Genomic DNA, 13,461 nt, shown 5'->3' with positions numbered 1-13,461 from the left:
TCACATGTATAATAATATATAGTTAATTCTCAGAATCAATGTTCTATTATTTAAAAAAATATTGTCCTAATTAGGAGCTCTAGGTCAATGTCATCTATATTTTGGGAAGAAATAGGAAAAGATAGTATGAATTAAATACTGCTCTGTAAATATTCTCTCCCTGAATTATGAAAAAGAAACTTTCTATATCATACATGTGACAGAAGGAAAACTAGTGCATCATGTTACATTATATTATTTTTCTTCCAAGAATTTCCAAGAAAAATATAGTTATTTTTCCATATAGTGTGAAATGTATTATAGCCTGCATCAATAAAATCCATTTCTCCATAAAATGTATGATATATGCAAGTTATTATTACATATTAAATAAATGCTTATTGGCCAAAATAGAAGCAATTCCACTAAAGCAGGCATCTTCTGTTCAAATAATGAAATTAGCATTTATAATACATAAGACGTTGCATTAAGCCACAGTAATTCTAAAGGTGTAGTCTTTAGCTATTTGCAAATAGCTTTGTGTTAAAATTGTACTTGTCTCAGCTATTTGTACGTGATGGAAAGTACACACAAAGGCATTTGGGAAGCTAATAATAGCTATTTCTTTTTATTATGACAGTTGATACTACTACCTAATTGTTAGCTATAATAGCATTTGCTGTGACTAGAAACAACAGAGACTCTTTTTGTCGCATTTGCAATTGCCTCATGAATCAGAGAACACCAGTAGGCTGCGAGAAGCAGTAATACTAAAGCTGCACATAAATCTCTCTAAGCGACTGCAATGTTTCATGCCTTATTATTGAATGAAAGTTCAAAATTTGTCTACTTAGGTTGAACTGATTATATATATATATAGTGAATAAAAGACCTGTTCTTGGAACATGTTATCTGCATGATGATATGAAGGATATAAAGTTCTGTCAAGGGGACATGGTGCTTGTGATATGAATGGGTAACACTTCAGTAGTTGATCTGTCTGATCAACCTCTTTTCTCACGTCTCCCCTACAGCCATGGAGGTGTAAGCAAGAGCATCAACAATGAGTGAGGTCTAGTTTTTCTCACTGGTTCATTATTTATTAAGAACTGTAGACACTTGTGTTTTGTTTGGGGGAGTTTGCGAAGATGCTTTGATGTAGGTTGCCCAAGGTAAGGTGATTATTTGTACATGGGCTTGTGCTTTCAGATGCTCGTGCTGAATTCTCTGTTTAGCAATGCTTTGTGCTGTAAATGTGATATGGCTTCCAAAGGCTCACAGGTTTGAACACTTTGTCCTCAGTTACTGGTGCTGTTTGATATGTTTGGATAGCCTCAGGAGGTGAGGCCTCACTGAAAGATGAGGACCACTGGGACATTTGACTGGAACTTGACATTTTACAGCTTGGTCTTATTCTCTTTTTCTTCCATCATTCCTGGCAAGATGCAGAGTAGTAGTTACTTACACTCTTGTTCCAGCTGCCGTGCCTTTGCCCCCTCCTTCCATGTCTCCCTGCCATGAGGAAACAAATTCCTTTCACTGTAAAACAGAAAAACAAACAAAAAACCCACCTCTGTCCCTTAAACACCTTTTATCAGTTAGCTTGTCACAGTAAGAAATAATAAATAAGTAATGCTATACTCTGATGACCCATATGTTTAACAACTGTTATAGAGGGAAGTTGTTTTTTAATAAAGGAAAATTTAAAGTCTTGAAGTATCGGTGAATAATCATTTACCAAAGTAGAAAACTTCTATCAAAGATGCTTAATAAATGGTCACTGTGTGAGGCATTAAAAATAACATGAGTCTATGATTTATATTGTTGGTTCTTAATCCTATTCTTCTTCCTCATCCCTCTGCCTCTCATCCACAGAAGTCCTCTTTCTGCATGGATGAGGTTATGGCTTTTACTATACACCCTGCTCCTAATAAATGCATTATTCTTCTCTAAAGTGTGTGTGTGTGTGTGTGTGTGTGTGTGTGTGTGTGTGTGTATGTGTGTGTGTGTGTGTAGAAAGAGAGAGAGGCCAGTGTTCTCTAACATCCTATATTTTATGAATATCATTCATGTGCCAGCACAGTAAAATAAAACACCAAATATTCTATGAGGATCATTTTTATTGTTGTTGAATGGGTGGTTTTATGGATTGGAAAGGATAACTTGATGTTATAAAATGCCAACTAAATGATTTCAAGAGTGGATAATCCTTGTAAAATGGACAGATAATGTGCTAATAGCCTCTTATAAGACTGCATTTAACCTGCTGCCATGTAAGGGGTTGTTATCCCTATTTTATATATGGGACAATTAAGAAGTTCTGAGATAATAAATTTATTTTTGCAAAAAATCTGATTTTATGATGATATCTGATATCCTTAAAAATAAGAATAGACAAGCAGGTCTCGTCTCAGTGAACTAGTCAAGATCCCAGAAAGATACATATTATCAAACCTGTCAGGATAACTTTCTTACACTTATTCTGTTACTAATGACATATTCTAAACTTACTTAATATTTAACCAAAGTATCACAAATATGAAAAGCAATAAACAAGGTTTATTCTCATTGAATACTCAATGCCCACAAATTGATCCTGTGGTGGTTTAAAGAGATTTGTATAACTGGACTAAGTCATTAGCTTATGAAATTTCTGTTCAACTAGTTTTACCACAGTAGAACATTTTTTCTAATGCTATATCTTCATGTGATTTTGACTATATGGTGCTGAAATAATTCTAATATTCTTATTAGTGATATAGCTTAATGAATAACATACTCTGTAGGAAGAGCAAAGCCCTTTCCATGGTATGTATTGAACTATACTTTGAAAAGTGAGAAGTTTATTTTTTCCTATTAAATGAAAGCAACAGAATTCAGATCTCCCCTTTTCTTTCTCATACAATATATCCAGATTATAGTTTCTCCTCTACTCCTCCCAGTCCCTCCTCTCCTTTCTTCCACTCTAGATCCATACTGTTTTTGTCTCTCATTAGAAAACAAGAGGTTTTTAAGAGATAATAGCCAAACATGACAAAATAAAATATAATAAGATAAAGCAAAAACTTTCATATTCAAGTTAGACATGGCCATTCAACAGTAGTAAATGAGTCCCAAGAGCAATCAAAGGAGTCAGACCCACTAGTTCTCACAGTCTGAAGTCCAATAAAATACTAAGTTAATATCTATAATATATATACAAAGGACCTGATATAAACCCATGTAGGTTCTGTGCTTGCTGCTTCAGTCTCTATGAGCTCATATTCAGCTTGCTTAGTTGATCCAGAGGACCATGTTCTCCTGGTATCCTTTATCCCCTGCCCCCTCACTTTTACAATCTTTTCACCTCCTCTACTGAGGATTCTCTGATCTCCAAGGGGAGGGATTTGAAAGAGAGCTCCAATTAGGCTCTGCATAATGTCTGACTGTGGTAGCTGTTTGTATCTGCTCCTGTCTATTCCTAGAGGAAGCCTCTTTGATGGTGGCTAGATAAGGCACTGATCTATGAGTAAACAGAATATTGTTAGAAATAATTTTCTTAATTTATTTTTTCTTTGTTTGGTTTCTCCCTAGGTCTTTGAGCTATCTACTCTCTCTTTCTTGGTTACCAAAGAAGTATCAGGTATAGGTTTCTTTTCACAGAGCAGCGCTTAAATCAAATCGGACATCAGTTGGCACAAGTTCTGTGCCATCATTTTCCTAGCATATTTTGTAAATCAAAGCTTTTGTGGTTGGGCTGTTCAGGTTTCTCTTTCAGTATCCTGCAGAGTACCTACTGAGCCAAAGACTAGAACCTAGATGTAAGGGCCTCATGTAGAAACCAGCTCAACTTCTGCATGTTCCGTGAGTTGTGTGGATGTTGCCCTCAGCAATGGGGCTCCACTGTCATTTTATTGAGAACAACTTATTAACTTATCATTTATAGTTGTTAGGGGATTTTCATGGGGACTTCTTGGCATTCTCAAATGAATGCAACCCAGTCCATCCACTGTAAGGTTTTCCTGGCTACAAGAGATGGCCACTTTAGACTGTATCCTCCATTACTAGGGATCACATTCAACAGATTCCAGAAAGTTTCAACTATACTAGATTTCTATATCACCCCCAAATGACCCCAAATTCCAAATATCTTTTCCTGCACTCTTGTTCCATTTCATTCACACACCTTCTCCTGATACCTCCTGCTCTCCTGCCCACCTACCTCTGTATTCTGTTTGCTCTTCACAGGGAAAGCCATGACCCACCCCGTGGGGCAGTGGACCATGCCACCAGGCAGAAGAGCTGGTAAGGTTTTAGCAATTCCAGAACCCTGATAAATCTCATAATTGAGAGTGGCAAGAGTTCTAATTAGCTTCTGATCAGGTTCCTGTCCTGGAGCATATGACCATAGCATCCCACTAACAGGACCATAACAACTAGTCATGTGTGGGATGGAGGAGGGAAAGCCTATGCTAGCAGTCAGCTTGTGAAAGGCTGACCCCCTTGGAGAAAAATCCTGGGGATAGAGGTCAGAATCAGTGGTCCTGAGGCGCTAGCAGGGAAGACTAACCCCTGGTGGAGGGGCAGAGAGTGGAGATTAGGGAGTCACCACCATCTTGTCAAGTTGGAGAACACATGGGGAGAGAGAGAAAGAGACAGAAAGAAACCTAAGTTAGCAGCAAGCACACTAAAGACTGACCCCTGGCAGGAAACTCACTGGTGACTCTGGGTTAAGGGCATCCTGTGGTGCAAGAGCTTGGAGCCAGTGCGAGAGAGAGAGAGAGAGAGAGAGAGAGAGAGAGAGAGAGAGAGAGAGAGAGAGAGAGAGAGAGAGAGAGAGAGAGAGAGAGAGAGAGAGAGAGAGAGAGAGAGAGACCTAGTTCTTTGAGCTAGGCTAGATTTACTCATGGTTCCATGGAAAGGGTTCTCTTTTGGGCGCCAGCTGGGGCGCTCTTAGAGCTGGCACTGTATATGTCCTCTAGCACCTGTAGGGAACAATGTAGTCCCCACATGCGGGCGTGCGGGCATGCATCTCTGTTGTGTTGCTTTGTGAGTCCCGCGTGGTCAGCTGGGATTGCAATTCTGGACAACAGGGGCATGCGGGAAGTTTTCCTGTTCCTCTCACACTGCACTGCACTGGGTGGACCCTGCGGGGCTGTGCCCAGGCAGGGGGCAGGGAGTGAACTCAGTCTGGGGTTCTGCAAATGTGGGAATCCCCGGGCTGGATGTAGCCAGGGACTGATTGGTCTCAATTCTGGGGGTCCCAGATGCTACTGGGACGCCCGGTAGAACAGAGACGGTGGGCACGCAAGCACTGCGCTGTGAGAAGCTGCCAGCCTGTGGGCGCCAAGAGAGATGAGGTGGGGAAGAGAAGCCCTAACCACCCAGTGGGAAGAGACTCGTTTACTGGTTACTGTACTCCATTAGCAGACTCTGGCAGCCTGGTTAGCTTGCTTGAAGATGCAGGCCTCCTCTGCGGGAATGCAGAGAAGCCTTCCACGATGGCTCCACAGTTGAGACCTTCTCCATGCTTACCCAAGGTATCAGTTCCTGCAGTTGTGTCACTGTTCGAGCCCGACATTGGTCGCTAGAAGTGGGATCCGGTTGCTGGAACATAGGAACGTCCTGCAAGACGGCAGGTCCCAATAACACAAGAAAATCCTTGGATTTCCAAAATGGTTTTATTGACATGGCGGATGGTAGTTGAATCTGGATGTGCACCCCCCACTTAAGCCAGGGGAGGCCTGACTTAAATAGAGAGAGAGGGAGGAGGGTCACTTAATTAGCTATGCCCTTTGGCCTTTAGGTAACTCATTAATATGGAAATCTTTTGAGCTGAAGCCTGTAGTCATGCCCTCTACCTGTGCTCTTTTGGAGGAGCTGGATCCTATGTGACAGAACAGCGCTAGTTAATGGAGTTCTGTTAGGAACCTGGATTCTGGGAGCACGGTGGAATAAAGGCCCATCCCTTGCAGAGTGTCCTGGCTACTTCCAGCCAGTGCTTCTACCAAAAACCAAGACCCCTTTCACGGCCCTACAGTCATGTCGCATAAAATCCTAGAGTTCTCCATTCTAATGAGGTGTCTAGATAGGCCCCAAGTGTTTAGCCAATTAGTTTCCCTTCCTGGGCATCCCTTTCTACAAATGGTATTTAATCTCTGATTTGCCCTGAATAAGATCTATGCATCTTGATCTGCCATGAATAAAACAGTTTAGAAAAGCAAGAACTGTCTCTTTTATCACAGACCGCTGTTGGGGGAGGTCTTGTCATACAGAGATGAGCCCCAGTGTCCCGTAGAAGCTCCTCCCTACGCCTGGATAATCCAGAGTCTCCGCTGTCCCAAGTTTATTGCAGGCTGCTGGTCTCCTAGTCTCAACTTTTCACAGTTCCCAGTGGCATCTGAATGCACAGGGATTTGAAACCCACGGCCTCTGTCCAACATTCACTGTTTTCACCCAGAGAAACACAGCTAGGACCGCTATCTTAGACTGTGTTTCATCTCTACTTACTGGTGAATTTGGGGTGTTCTGACACCTCAGAAACACAGAACAACACTACCCATGACCCTTCTCCTTTACCTAACATCTTTGGGTCTGCAGATTAAAGCTTGATCAACATTTACTTAATAGCTAAAAATCACTTATAAATGAATACATACCATATTTGTATTTCTGGGTTACCTAACTAGTGATTTTTTTTTTTTTTTCTAGATCCATGCATTTGACTCCAAATTTTACGGTGTCATTAAAAAAAGAAAAACAGTATCACATTTTCTTTATCTATTCCTCTGTTCTGGGAATTCTAGATTGTTTCCAGTTTAGTTTCTAGTTACTATGAATAAAGTCACAATAAACATGATTGAGAAAGTGTATTTGCACTAGAATGAAACATTCTCTGGATATGTGAACAAGAGTGGTATAGTAACTGACTCTGAGATGGATCAATTCCCAATTTTCTGAGGAAGCACCATATTGATTTTCATAGCAGTTGTACAAGTTTGCACTCCCACCAGCAATGGAGGAGTGTTTCTCTTGCTCCACATCCTTTCCAGCATGAGCTGTCACTTGAGGCATTGATCTTAGCCATTCTGACAGGTGTAAGATGAAATCTCAAAAATGTTTTGATTTACCTTTTCCCTGATGGCTAAGGATATTGAGCATTTCTTTAAGTGCTTCTCAACCACTTGAGATTCCTCTAGTAAGACTTCTCTGTTTGAATCTATACCTCATTTTAAATGGGATTTTTTGATATCCAACTTCTTGAGCTCTCTCTGTATTTTAGATAGTAGTCCTTTATAGGATGTGTGGTTGGTAAAAATCTTTTCCCTTTCGGTTGGCTGCCACTTTGTCTGATTGATGGTGTCCTATGCCTTAAAGAAGCTTTCAGTTTCATGAGGATCCATTTATTAATTGTTGATCCTGGTGCCTGAACTTTCAGTGTTCTGTTCAGAAAGCTCTATCCTATACCAATGCATTCAGTGCTACATTCAACCTTCTCTTCTATTGTTCAATTTATGTACTTTTATATTAAGGTCTTTGATACTTGAACTTGTGCACAGTGATAAATATGGATCTATTCATATTATTCTACCTGTAGTTTGACCAACATTCTATCCAGTTTGACCAGCATCATTTGTTGAACATGCTGTCTTTCTTCAAGTGTGTATTTCTGCCTTCTTTATAAAAAGATCAAGTGTCTATATGTGATTGGATTTATGTTAGTATCTTCAATTTAATTTCATTGATCAACATGTCTGTTTTTATGCCAGTATCACACAGTTTTTATTACTATAGCTTTGTAGTACAACTTGAAATCAGGGATGGTGATAACTTAGAAGTTATTTAATTGCTTGGTATTATTTTATTTATTTTTTCATGTGAAGTTGAAAATTGTTCTTTCATGATCTATAAAGAATTGTGTTGGAACTTTGAATTTTTGAGTTAACCTTGTAACCTGCTGCTTCATTGAAAGTGTTTATCAGCTGAAGGGGTTCCCTGGGGATATTTATATCTATCTATCTATCTATCTATCTATCTATCTATCTATCTAGATATAGATATAGATATAGATATAGATATAGATATAGATATAGATATAGATATAGATATAGATATATTATCATATCATCTCTTTCTCTTTCTCTGTGAGTAATTGAGCCTTTAGCCACCAGCTCAGAGCTCTTTGGATTCCTGAATGAAAGACACACATGCCATCTAATTTTGATATGCCTTGACTAGCTCAAGTGCTTGGGCACTTCTAAACCTCCCTGCAACTAGCACACACTCCCCTCTGGCATTCCTGATTTATCACCTTGTAAATCAATATTTTATCTTTCTGCCCTGTTACCTTCTGGGTAGCACCCTTTCAGTCCCCCATAGTGCCACTTTCCCTTTACATCTACATTGTTGGTTAATTTCTCTACTGTAACTCTTAAATTTAATCTCTCTGCTCCTAAGTCATGGTTACTCTCCTCGTCCTCTCCTCCTCAGTTCTTTGCCCACACAATCTAAAAGTCCTACCTCCATCTCCCTGCCCAGCCATTGGCTGTATGGCAATTCTTTATTATCAATCAAAGCCTGTTGGGAAGCAGGGACCCTCAGTATCTGGAAGTACAGCATTGGGAGTCAAATTAAGACAAAGCATTAGAACCAATACCCAACACGAGTGAAGAAAGAAAGAACCAGAGTATGAGGAAGAGCCAGAAGATTAGAACATATGGTCAAAGTTGTTATGAGGCCAAAAGAACAATTGAGTTAGAAAACAAGAGAAGTCAGATTGAGTCAGTCAGTTTGGAAGATTAGATTGCCTAGAAGCTTTCAGGCTTAGGCCCAGGGATAGTTAGTATAGAGAAGAATGTATTCTGGGCTCACTTTGAGCCTTGTATTTGCACAGCTTGGTTAGTCCTCCTCTTATCACTTCATCTGAAGAAATAAAAGCAACATTTATATTTGAGAAGTATTGGCATTAAATTTTCTTTGAAAGCCTTTTAGAATTCTGTACTAAAACAGGTTAGCCCTAGGTGTTTTTCGTTTGTTTGTTTGTTTGCTTGCTTGCTTGCTTGTTTGCTTGTTTGTTTCTTTGGGAGACATTTCATTATGGCTTCTATTCTAGTACAATTATAATCCAGTACGGATTATAGATCTATTTAAATTCTTTATCTAATCTTAATTTGACTTTGGTAATTTGTATCTATACAGAAAAGTATGCATTTCTTTTAGATTTTCCAATTTTGTAAAGTATAGGGTTTTTTTTTTGTTTTGCTTTGTTTTTAATTTTCTTTGAGTCTTTGGATTCCCTTTGTCTCTGTTGTCATATCATACTTTTTCTTCATGATTTTATTTGAATACTCTCTGTCATTTCCTTAGTTTGTATAAGGGCTTGACTCTCTTGTTGACTTTCTTAAGAAAGCAGCTCTTTATTTCATTGATACTTTGTAATGTTCTCTTGATTTCAGCTTTAAGTTTGATTATTTCTTGTCATCTACTTCTCTGAGATGTAATTTTCTCTTTTGTTTTAGAGCTTTTATATGTGTTGTTAAGTTGCTATTATGAGATCTTTTGAACTTTTAATTTAAGAAGTAAGTGCTGTGTACTTCCCTCTTAGTAACACTTTATTCTCTATCAGAATTTTGTTTTTGCTGTGTATTCAGTTTCATTGAAATCTAGAGTGTCTTCAAGTTCTTTATTTCTTTCTTGACCCATTTTTTTTTTAATTTGGTAGAGAGTTGTTTATTTTCCATGAATTAATAAGATTTTTGTTGTTTCTGTCATTGTTTATATCCATCTTTAATCTGTGGTGGTCTGAAACGATGCTTGAAGTTATTTCAATTTTCTTGTATGATTTAAGAATTGCTTGCTCTGTCCAACTATGTGGTACATTTAGGAGAATTTTCTCTGAGGTATTTGGATGATATATTCTATAAATATATGTAGGGCTATGTGGATTATAACATGTTAGCTTGAATATTTCTCTGTGTAGTTTTTGTCTGGATTGCCTGGTCATTGGTTACAGTGTGGTATCGAAGTCTCCCACTCTTCAGTGTATGAGAGTCAATATGAGATTTAAGCTGTAGTGTATTTCTTTTACAAACTTGGCTGTCCTCGTGTTGGGGGTACAGATGTTAAGAATTGAAATATTATGTTGGTATATTTTTCCTTGATGTAGTATATAATGTCTTTCCCCCATATCTTTTAATTTTGGTTTGAAGCCTATTTTGTTAGATATTAAAATGGCTATACATGCTTGCTAGTTAAGTCCATTTGCTTGCTATATTTTCCAACCCTTTATTCTGAGCTAATGTCTTTCTCTGACGATGAAGTGTGGTTCTTAGATGCAGCAGAAGTATGGTTCCTGTTTTCACATTCATTATATTAGCCCATGTCTTATTATTAGGGAACTGAGTCCATTAATATTGAGAGATATCAATGACCAATGTTTGTCAATTTCTGTCATAATGTTGCTGTTGCTATTGGTGGTGGCGGTAGTGGTGTGTATTTGCTTTCCTTCTTTTTGTTTTGCTTATATGAGATTATTTAGTTCCTGGATTTTTATAGGTATAGTTAACTACTTTTGGTAAAGTTTTCTTCCAGGCCTTTCTGTAGGGCTGAATTTGTGGATACATATTGTTTAAATTTGGCTTTATTGTGGAATATCTTATTTTCTCTGTCTATGCTGATTCACAGTTTTTATTCATATAGTACTCTGGGCTGGCATCTGTGATCTCTTAGAGTCTGCAGCACATATGCCTTTTAGTTCCATGGAGAAGTAGGATGTAATTCTAATAGGCTTATTTTTATGTATTACTTAGTCTTTTCCTCTTGCAGCTTTTAGCATTTTTTTTCTTGTTTTGTATGTTTAGTGTTTTGATGATTATATGGTGAGGGGACTTCTTTTTATGGTCCAATTGTGTTGGCATTCTATATGCTTCTTGTAATTTATAAACATGTTTTTCTTTATGTTAGAAAGTTTTTCTTTCAGGATTTCATTGAAATATTTTCTGGGCCTCTGAGATGGAATTCTTCTCCATCATCATCGTCATCATCATCGTCATCATCATCGTCATCATCATCATCATCATCTCATCATCAATGTTATGTCTTTTCAGAGTGAATCAGATTTCCTAGATGTTTTATGCCAGAAATATTTTTAGACTTAACATTTTCTTTGACCAATATGTCCATTTCTTCTACTGTATCTTCAATACCTAAGATTATGTCTCTTCCCCATAACTCTCATTTGTTTTGTTTATTATATTTCAAGACAGCGATTGTCTGTGTAGTCCTGGCTGTCTTGAGTCATCCATCTTCTGTGTTTGTTGGTGAAACATGCCTCTGTGGTTTCTGTTCAAATTCCTAAAGTTTCATTTTTCACATTTCTCCACTTTCTGTTTTTTTTATTGTATTTATTTTCATTTTCACATCTTGAACAGCTGTATTGAATGCCTTTAATTATTTGTATTTTCTAGGATTCATTTTCTACTTGTCTTTTACTGTTCTGCTTTGAGGGATTTATTTATTTTTTCCTTTTTAAGGACCTATATGAGTCTTATATAGTTGGTTTTAAAGTCTTTTTTTCTTGTGCTTCAGCTGTGTTGGATTATTCTGGGCCTGCTGTGGATGGATAGCTGCTGGCCTGCAGTGGAGACAGTGTGCTGGCTGTTCTTCATTCTGTTCTTATGGTAGCATCTGGATATTTGGGTGTGTGGTGGTGTGATGATGATGATGATGATGATGATGATGATGATGATAGGTCAACATGGTGCTTTCTGGGTTTATCTTTGTTAGGTGGGTGTTTTGTTTCTTGATTTTTGTTCCCCCTCTGGATTTTCAGAATGTGAAGGCTGTGTGTTGCTTGTTTTACTGGCCTGCTCATCTAGTCTGTTCATGTGGAATTCCTAATGGTGTTAGAAGCTGAGGCACAGCAACAGTAGAAGAATGGAGGTTAGGAGAGGGTGATCTATGGGATGCATAGGTGATTTAATCAGAGGAGATAGGAGGCTGCAACTCATCATCTGTTTCAGCACTAGGGGTGTGACTGAGCAATTGGGTCTAGGGGAGAAAAAAAAAGGGGGAGGGGAATGTCTGTGCATAACCTACCTGGTTTTTTGCCATGCATCTTGAATTTATTGATTGTTTTCAAATTTCTAAACCATCATTCTCATTAAGTCTTTTGAATTAGATAACCGTGACAAATCATATATAATATTAAAATAATTAGTAAACCTCAGAAAAAATCTAAAGCTTCCACAATTTTATCATAAAAAAATTTTAAATAAATATGCATAATGTGACCCTTAATGATTTTAGCCATGGTTTCTTTCTCTAAATTACCCAACTTTTTATTTTTGCTATTTGAATTTGGTGGATACATACATGTCTGTGTTTGGGTTTGTGCATATGAGTGCAACCATTCTCAAGGGTCAAAGGCATCAGAGCTCTTTGCAGGTTAAGTTACCTCTAGGTATGAGCTGCTCCAAGTGAATCCTAGGAAACAAACCTTTATCCTCTGTAAGAGCAATACTTGCCCTTAACCACTTTTAACTACTGAGCCATCATCCTAGCTCCAATGAATATTTTATTAATGTCAAGCATACAAGAGGAAAAGACTGTGGGTTGGCCCTTTCCCAGCCCAGCATTGACTAGGTAAGTAATGACTTTGATTTTCATGACTGAACAAAAGAACATCTGCCCACACAGTTTAAATGTGAGATCCCACACCACCTTACATTATTATTACTTGAACATCTGTCATTGCTACTGCACATTATATAGTTATCCAAAATTCTTCAGTTTTGTCTTCAGCATAACTTACGTAACCAAGTTTCTATTAGGCATTTCAGTAATTTATTTATGGTTAAAAGTGTTTGTAGGCTTATTGTATCACTAGACACTTAGAAAAGCCAGTTATCAGCTTTGTATTAAAAGTCCATATACCAACAGCATGTATGTCCGTCTCTTTTATTCATGCTAATCTATAGCATTAGACACTTTAATAGCATTGCTTAGGCAGTGGGTGTCATGTTTTATTGCTGTTTTAATTTGTGTTTTTTTTATTGCTGAAGCCCTACAATTTTACGTGTTTACTTGTCATTTTTCTTTTCTTACAAACATTGTTTGTTAACACTTTGAGTTTTTATTTGGCAGTGCCAACATTTTTCTCATCTACTTAGATGGGATTAAATATAGGAGGAATATTATCATAATGTTATACTGAAGTATAATTTTGCTTTATGTAAACCATTATTTATACCCTGAGTATTATTCTGGAGCAGATTAAAAGAGCTCAGGGAATAGATTAACACTATGAGCCCTTTGTCAATGATAATAGTAAATATTTGAAAACTTGTTTATTTTAAAAAAGCAATATCTTGTCCTTGAAATATACTTGAAAAATATTTTAGCTATACTTTATCATATTTTAAAAGACATAATCTCTTCATAGCAGTAACCACAGTTAATATTTACCAAGTGATTATTATTGGGAGGCACTAGGCCTGAAATGAT

Source organism: Arvicanthis niloticus, chromosome 8 (genome assembly GCF_011762505.2).
Source record: "Arvicanthis niloticus isolate mArvNil1 chromosome 8, mArvNil1.pat.X, whole genome shotgun sequence".
NCBI lineage: Eukaryota > Metazoa > Chordata > Mammalia > Rodentia > Muridae > Arvicanthis > Arvicanthis niloticus.
Note: the sequence above shows the minus strand (reverse complement) of the source record.